Source organism: Passer domesticus, chromosome 8 (genome assembly GCF_036417665.1).
Source record: "Passer domesticus isolate bPasDom1 chromosome 8, bPasDom1.hap1, whole genome shotgun sequence".
NCBI classification, from domain to species: Eukaryota; Metazoa; Chordata; class Aves; order Passeriformes; family Passeridae; genus Passer; species Passer domesticus.
Window position 1 is genome coordinate 9,756,979 of NC_087481.1, and position 8,927 is coordinate 9,765,905.

An 8,927-nucleotide genomic window follows, 5' to 3' on the forward strand; every position below is an offset into this window, starting at 1 on the left:
CTGCTCTTTTAACAAATCCTTCACCCATTCAACCAATCCTGCAGCTTGTGGATTGTCTGGCACATGAAAAACCCAGAAGTCTTAATCACTGCATTTCTCACAGTAATAGATAAAGCATTCCACATGACAGTATCAGCAAATCCTATAAAAATTGCCAATTTCATCCCTTCTTCCTTTGTTTCTTGTATACAATCTCATAAAGTTTACCACTGACAGTTGAGCCTTGGTCAGTTCTTTTCTGTAGGGCATTTAGTATCACAGTGAGCAGCCAAAGCTGACATATTACCATTGTCACCCTTATTTCTCGTTATCCATTTTTAATTACATAGATATGAAATTGATTATTTTATTATATTATATATATGTTCTGGTTTGAAAGCAAAACCAGTGAGACACTCCAAGTCAGAAATACAATTTATTATGAAAAGGGAAAAAAACCCCAAATACATGCAATAATGCAAGAAAAAAAAACACTGACAGAGTCAGAATACAAGCTGATGACACCCTGCGAGTTAGGGTGGTGGTAGCAGTCCAGATGAAATGGTCTTGTTGAAGTGGTGATGCTGTAGAAAAGATCTGGTAGCTCTTGGCCTCTCGAAACCAGTGGGTAAGGACAGCTTGTTCTGTCCCAAATCCCAGATTATATCCAGGTGGGGATGCTTAGCTGCTCTCCTACCTGGGCAGAGCATCTCACAATGGGCTGATATCGTTCTATGAGTCATGTCATGGGTCCATTAAACAGAAATGGCTCCTGGAGGGAGTTATCTCTGAGTCATGTGGCAAGGCATTGATGGGCCCATTAACAGGAGATAAGGAAAAAACAATGCCCCTCCTGGTTTCAACAGCTCTTGAGGATGGGAATAAAATACATCTTTATATTGTAACCTAGGACACCACTTTATTCCTCTTAACTCCCTCTAGCCTCTGTTCCAGCTCCTTAAGGCATCACAACAGTCCAGGAGCCAGAATGTAGAAGAGTGAGTGCAGTTTCTGAAAACAAACTGCACAATTCTTCTTCCCCCCCTTTGCTCTCAGAACCAGCCTTAGAGGTGCAGAACTCATTTCTGGGCTAAACAGACCAAAGGGGGTACAAGCATCATGAAGTCACCCCAGGATGTGCCCCGGTCAGGGTCAGGGGGTCCCATCCCCGCCTCATCTCTGGGCTGCCGGGGGTCCCCCGGCTCCGGTATCGCCCCTTCCCCTCTCCCCGCCCCGGGGCTCCCACGTTCCACAGCCCCGGCTCTCACGGGGATCCCCAAAACCAATGTCCCGCCCTGTCGGTACCAGGCCATCCCCACGTGGACCCCCGGGACCCTCCCGAGGGGCGATCGCAGCTCCTCTCCCCCCGAAAAAGTTCCTCTAGGGAGCCCGGAGATATCCGGGGCTGGAGTCCGGGATCTGCCGGCTCCGAACACTCTCCAAAAAAATCCTCCCGGAGACCCCTCGGTAGAGCCAGGGCGAGCTCAGCCTCCCCCCTCAGCTGCGGCTTGGGGCTGGGGGCGATGCTCCCGGGGCAGGGGGTGCTGCAGGCTCAGCGTGCGGGCGCTGCGAGTGGCAAGATTCTTCCGCTCCTGCTCCTGCGCTGGGAACCCACAGAGCTGCTGGACCTTGTCCACTGGCCCTGCACAGCTCCTCGTGAGGCACAGCAGGAGCAGCACCCTGGGAGCCTCGGGAATGCCCCTCTGGGATCCATGGCACACACTCCCAGGGGCTGGAATTCCAGTTCCCAGCCAGCAAAAGATGTTCCTGCCTTTGAAGGCAAAGCTCTTAAGAAGGGGCTGAAAGCCAAGTGGAGCAAGTTCTTACAGTGACATTTCACTGCCAGACTTGATAACTTCACCCATGGTTGTTGTAGCTCCTAGACTGGGAATTAAATCAGGGCAGGGTCTTTGGTGGAATTGCCCTGGGTCTCAGGGGACACAGAGAGAGAAACAGAGCAGGCAAAGAAAGGCAGGAGAGACAGGAGGACACAAACACAATCAGCTGAGAAGGTGGCACTCTGAAAACAGAGCTACAACTGACTGAAAAGGAATGGGACAGAAAGAAATAATTTTGTGTCTTTATTTCCTATCAAAACACAATTTTCTCCCTTTCTCACAAACCTCCTCCCTGTGTCATTAGGCAGGGCTGTCAGAAAGTTCTTCATTCTGATTGAACTTCCAGGCTGTACCCACAAGGAAACAGGGAATGGGGATTTTCCTGCTCCTGGGGAGTTTGACATCCTCAGCTGAGGAGAGGAGGAGGCACCAGAAGAAAAGGGCAGCTGGGCTTCACCCTTCTGCAGGGAAGAGGGGGGAAAAGAATCTCTCATCCTGTCTGCAGCTGCTCCCACAGGGATGTGAGGGCTGATCCCAGAGCCCCAAGGGTCACATGCAGGGCTGCCCTCAGGGAATGCTCACCTGGTACTGAGGGGCAGCTTGGGAGCACCTGGATCTTGGAGCATCCAGCTGCCCCCCATGTTTGGAGGTGCCTGAGGAGGGCTGGGAGGATGCCAGGGACATCCTGCAGTGACATCCCCCCTGTCCTGCTCTGGGTGAGCTCAGTCCCAGGCCTGACCCGGATCCTGGTCTCAATTTTACTCCACGTTTAGACACACTCACAGTTCTGTATTTAATCCCATCCCAGTGTCAGACTCATCAAGCCCCAGACCCAATTCCAATCCCAGCCCTAAAGCCAATCCTATGTCTAGCCTTAACCCCAATCCCAGCTCTAGTCCAAATCTCAGCCCTAACTCCAACCCCAGCTGTGACTCCAGCCCCTTCCTAACTCCTCAGCCCAAACCAAATCCCAGGTCCAGCCCTTCTGGGGGTTTGGGGGTGTCTCTGTCCCTCTGAGCCCAGTGATGTTTGGGTGGGGTCACACCAGGGCTGAGAGGTGTTATGAATAAAAAATTATCTATTTTTATTAAGGTTGCAGAGTTAAAACAGATTGGACCAGTGCTGTTAAGTTAGCTTCATTGTTAAGAGTTCTTCTTCAATTACCTGTTAATGGTTGGTGATTAACCATTGTCCCCCTGATGGTTGCCAGGGATCCTGCAGGTACCAGGAGAATGGGAGTGGCATCAGAGCTAGTATGCAGATGAGAAATGCATTGCACCAATTTTTGCAGTTTTCCAGGAAAACCCCTAAAAATTACAAGCCAACATAGAACTAAGTGACCTAAGTGATGTCTAAGGATGGGAGCATAGTCCAGTGCCTGCTTGGATCCTTTTTGCTTCTCACCCTAACCTAAAAAGATGTTAACTAGAGAGACGACCGGGGGTGTAGGACCGAAAAGGTGGAATTTCCTACTCTCCCATGAGCACAGAAGCCCCAGCTCTGCCTGCAGACCAGCGGACAAAGCTGCATCACCCTCCTCCTCCGTGCCACTCCTGGGAGCCCCGGCGGCATGGGCGCGACCCGTCGATTTCTCCCCACCTGAGCTGATTCTTTTTAATAAAGGCATTAAAAAAGGAGAAAGATCTCCTGCCCCATTTATTTCAAGAGGGACAGAGACCCCCACAGCCTCCCCAGGGATGAGAAGGTGGGAGAGCCCCCCCAGCCAGAAGCACTCTCAGCGGTGAGAGGGAAACAGAGCCCCTGATCCCCAGCCCTGCACAAGCATTCCCTGAGGCCAGAGGGATGGAGACCCCTGAGCATCCCCCAGGGAGAGGGGACAGAGACCCCTGAGCATCCCCTGGGCTGAGAGGGACAGAGACTGCCCCGAGCACCCCCCTGACACAGGGGTGAGAGGGAGGGAGACCTCCCCAGGCATTCCCTGGGGTGAGAATGATGGAAACCCCCTGGGGAATGGCCTGGGGTGACAGGGACAGGGACAACCCCCTCAAGCGTCTCCTAAGCATCCCCCAGGGCGAGAGGAACAGAGACCCCTTGACCATCCCGTGGACACTGGACAAAATAAACTTGGCAGAAATCAAACTTAACTCTGCATAAACCACTTTGATGAATATTTGATTTTCCCACAAGTCACATGTGATGAAAATGCAGACAAATCCCAAACATTAATAAATTGACAATAGAAGCAATTGTGTGGCAATTCCAAGTTCCATCGGTTCCTGCACAGCTCCAGCTCAGCTGCTGGCAGGTTCCCATAAAAAAAAAAAAGTGGAAATTTGGCCCAATACAGGTTGTTAAAAGGAAGGACATTTCTGTATAGTGATCACAAAGGTTATAGGGACAAAGAGAATAATGATTCTCACATTTGGCAAAGTCCTCAACCCTCTCAATTTGGGAGTTATTTGGAAATTTAGCTAGAAGAGCTGGGCTTCTTGTAGGACTTTTAGCAGCCTTGTTTTCCTCACCTTGGGGTGAATGAACATTGTCAGCCTCTCTGGTATCATTCACTCCCCTTTCTCCAGTGATTTTAACAAATTTTAAAGAAAGGACAAGAAAATATTTTCTTTACACTGGCCACCCACAACAGCCATTTTCCTCATCAGTTCTCCCATAAATCCCTCAGAGAAAGCTGCATTCAAGTTTCCAAGACTTCCTCCAGAAAGAGCCACAAGCTCCTCAGAGGAGGGAACCATGCTGTGGTCAAAGGCACTCGGGGGCAGAGAACAGTGCCTAAACTCACTGTGCCAAAATAATGTCACAATCTGTTTAAGGAAACTGTTGGAGAGATGCCTCTTCCCCAATTAAGGTGCCAATTAGACCAAATTTAAAGTAGATTTTATTGAACAGTAAATGTGAGGTAGAGAGAGAGAGATGGAAAGAAAGAGAAAATGGGGGAGAGCAAGAGACAGGGAGAGAGAGCTTCCCCTGGGGTGCGGCAAGTGTGACATTGTCCCCTCTGTGTGTGGCCTTTCCTGGGGTGAGGGTTTTACACCTGAGCCAGTTTGGGTAAGGGAGGTGGTGTTCACCCCCCGAGCAGGGATTACCCCACTGTTTCAGGCTGCAGTGTAAGATGTAACCAAATGTATGTTTTCAATCACCATCTTCACAAACTGTTATAAACAGGCGGGGCAGTGTTCTTTTATCTCTTCCATGACTCAGCCCTGATAATGCCATCCAGGGGCTCTCTTCTGTGAATGGGCCATTGAGTGTCCCTGCAGGACTGATAAAATGACATCATCCCATTGTGGGATACTCCGCCCAGGGGGAGGAGCCAACCATTTGTACCCAGATATAAGCTGAAACTTGTAACACCAGGAGCACCTTGCCTACTGGATTCCCAGAGGACAAGAGCTCCATCACCAGCACTCGACTGTCAGAGGAAGACCAGACCCTTCTACAGGATCACAGCTTCGACAGAATCACGTTTATCACTGCAACAAGACTGCAGTCACCATTTAATGGGACTGCTACCAGCACCCTGACCAACAGGGTGTCACGTTATATCCTGACTCTGTCAGTTTAAGGCAGTGCTTCTGTATCATTGTCTTGATCTTAATTTTCTTATTAAATTGTAATTCTGGCTTAGACTCTCCCCGTGGTTTGCCCTCAAACCTGTACAAAACTCAATGCACTCATCTCTTCTTTTCCTCCCAAACCAGAATTTCCCATCCCCAAACCACTGCCAGATGGAGGAGAAGGCTGCGAGGAAGAGGAAGAAGTCCTGGGACCACCAGGTAGGTGAGGAGGAAGTCAGGGCACCTTTCCTTATCTCTCCTGCTCCATCTCCCAGCCCAGCACAGCCCAAGGCTGCAGGACAGCCCCACTGCCAATGCCGTCCTGCCAGGGATGCACTGGGAGGATTTTCTTCCCCTTCCCTCTGGCACAGAGGCAAATCCCATCCTCTCCTTGCCCTGCCTTCCTCAGACAACAAGCTGAGAATAGGGACCAGGGAGGACAAATCCCCATGGCAGAACCTCATGAAAGAGGCAGATTTGAGCGGCTCCATGGCACAGGAATCTAACAAGGAGGAAAATTCCCTGAGATCCCGCAGGAGGAGGGGCTTCAAACCCAGCCCAGTGTGCTCTGAGGAGGAAAGATCCACCCTGTGCCAGGAAGGTGGACAGAGCTTCAGCCAGGGCTTGGAGCTGGTGGTCCATGAGCAGCTTCCTGATGGGGAGAAGCCCTACAAGTGCTTGGAGTGTGGGAAGAGCTTCAGGCAGAGCAGCCACCTGATCAGCCACCAGATGATCCACACTGGGGAATGGCCCTACGAGTGTGGGGAGTGTGGGAAGGGCTTCAGCTACAGATCCACCCTTGTGACCCACCAACGCGTCCACACCGGGGAGAGGCTCTATGAATGTCCTGAGTGTCAGAAGAGATTTCAGACCTGCTACAATCTCCTCAGGCACCAAAGGATTCACACCAATGAGAGGCCCTTCCTCTGCCCTGACTGTGGGAAGGGCTTCAAGAACAACTTCACCCTCTTCACCCACCAGCGTATCCACACCGGAGAGAGGCCCTACGAGTGTCCCCAACTGCAGGAAGAGCTTCATGCACTGCTGCAGCTTCATCCCCCATTGGATGACCCATGCTGGTCAGAGCCCTGGTGATCCATGTTCCCTGTGATCCATACTGGGAAGACACCTGTCCCTTTTCCTGCCCCTGCCAATGACATGATGTGGAATCGAATAACATGAGGTTGTGGCCATGGCCGTGACATTCCATTCACTCCCACCTCAAGTCATTGCCAGGGGCAGGAAAGGGAGTCTCTCTCTCTCCCCTCGAGGAGAAGGGTGTCCTTTCCAGGCAGGAGAAAATTGTGTCTGGGAAGAGACAGTCAGCTGAGTTGTAGTTTTCCATTTTTCTTATCCCTTTTTTTATCAATATTTTTGCTGTTCCCATTTGTAACTGATCTTGCTGCTGTTCCCAATAAATTGTTCCTATCCTATCCCAGGATCTTTGCCTTTTGTGCTTTCCATGGGAGGCAGGAGGGCAGCAATCGGCAGCGCGGTTTTAGGGGGACCAGGAAATTGGGGAATCCCATTCCTGAACCCCGCTGTGTGGAAACCAAGCATCCCAGCTGGTCCCAGCCCTGGTTGCCATGCTAAGGATCAGATTTGTCACAGGCTCTCAGAGGGGTTCCATGGGGGCTTTCCAAGTGTCTCCAGGCTGTTCAAGAGCTGGAATGTCACAGGCAGAGACAGGGGCTCCATGGACACCTCCCAGGGGTTTCTGGGGATGGTAAAGAGCCCTGTGCTCAGAGGCAGTCACAGCCATTCCATGGTGACATCCCAGGGGACCTTGGGCTGCAAAGGCACCCATCTGTCACAGGCACTCACGGGGGCTCCACAGTGACATCGCAGGAGTCCCCAGGTTGCCAAAGAGCCGGGATGTCCCAGATACTCACAGGGGCTCCAGTCATGGGCACAGTGGGAGCTTCAGGCAAAAGCTTTATTTCTTTATTGAAGAAACTCCTGCTGAGTCATGAGGTGGAGAAATGACACCCAAAATCCCACCATGGATCCCCAAACCCCTTCAGGACTCCTAAACTTCTAAAATTCCTTCTAAGAGCAGAGATTGGGAACAGCTGGATCCAATCCCAGCCCCAGACTTTGTCAAAGGTGTAAAAGATTGGACAGGTAGAATTGATCTTTAACGCAACTTGTCCCACAGGATTAACAATGGAATACCACATATATTTATATAAATATGGCTCTGATTGATTCTGATCATGATTCGGTAACATGGCTAATTTCCACAACAGAGTAAATTTAAAAAAAAAGTCATTTACTCCACAGTATGGGAGCTATAACAATTATTTGAATATTCTACTCTAGGAAGAAATTTTGAAGTCAACAGGGCCTTGCAGGAGTTGTTGGAGCCCATGGCAGGCAGAGCCACATGCTCCAGCAGGAACTGCCTTTCCTGTGCCATCAGCATGGCAGGTCCCGCTGCAGGAAAAGCCCCAGGCCAGCCCCAGCACAGGGAAGGGCTCGGGCACAAGGGCAGAGTGCTGTGCTGGGAGCTGTGCCAGGCAGAGCCTGAGGCACCAAAGACACCTTGGCAGCAGCAGCTGCTTGCAGGCCATGGCCAGAAGCCTCCCTTGGCAGCCCGGCCTGGTGGCCAGCACTGCAGAGCTGCTGCCTCAGGGCTCATTTCTGCCTGGGCTCTGAAAAGCCACTTCTGCTCCAGGAGCCTGCCTGGGAAGCCATTGGCCCCAGCACCTTGGGGACAAGATATGAATGACAAAAATCTTCATGCCAGCAGAGACAAGGCAGGGGCAGAGGAAAGGGCAGAGCCAGGCCCAGAGCACAGGGCTGCCATGGTGATGGCTGTGAGGTCACTGCCCCTGCAGCAGCCTGGCTGCCCTCAGCAGACATTCTGGCCAGAAGCGTTGTGAGGGCACCCAGCACATCAGAGAACCCACACAACAGGAATTCTGTCCTTGGGGCTGACGGGGTTTCAATGGGTCTCGTTGCACAAAGCTCCTGCTCTTGGACAATTCCTGGGATGGGGAATGCAGTTCTCTGGAAAAACAGTTGCGGTTTTGTGCCACTGTCATCATTGTAAAATATTTCTCCTTCTAACAAATGTAAATCCACCCTCATTCAGTTGAGAGATATTGACTCTTGTTCTCTTACTGCAAGATGTGGGACAAAATAAAGATGATCACTATTTTTTCCATTTTCACAGACTTTGGAAAGTAACCAGAAATCTCCCAAGATGGGGTTTGGAAGCCTCATCGCATAACCAGCAGGTAGAAGGTGGTGGCTCTGGGCTCAATGGTGTGGAGACTGAGGACAGAACAGGAGCAGCCCGAGAGGGATTGAAGGGTGGTTTCAGAGAGGCTGGAGTTTTTCTTCATTGTGTAAAACACCCAGAGAAAGAAATAATGGCACCAAGGGTGTGGAGATCCCCCACCCCAGGAAGCAGGCATTCTACCCAGACAGACAGCATCGGGTGAGGAGCATGATTTAAAGAGGATTCCGCCCCTCCACCCTGTAGGGTGTTCCTCTACAAGCCCAAGAAAAGACACTCCACCACATCTGGTCAAATAAGGAGTGGCCACAGAACATTTTTCCTTTTCTGTAA

At 51.0% G+C, this 8,927-nt stretch overlaps 1 pseudogene; it reads left to right on the forward strand.

Moving 5' to 3' along the window:
• The window catches only part of LOC135305578 (zinc finger protein 850-like), a 261,867-nt pseudogene extending 255,148 nt beyond the window's left edge, over positions 1-6,719 (forward strand).
• Positions 6,720-8,927: the final 2,208 nt, after the last annotated feature.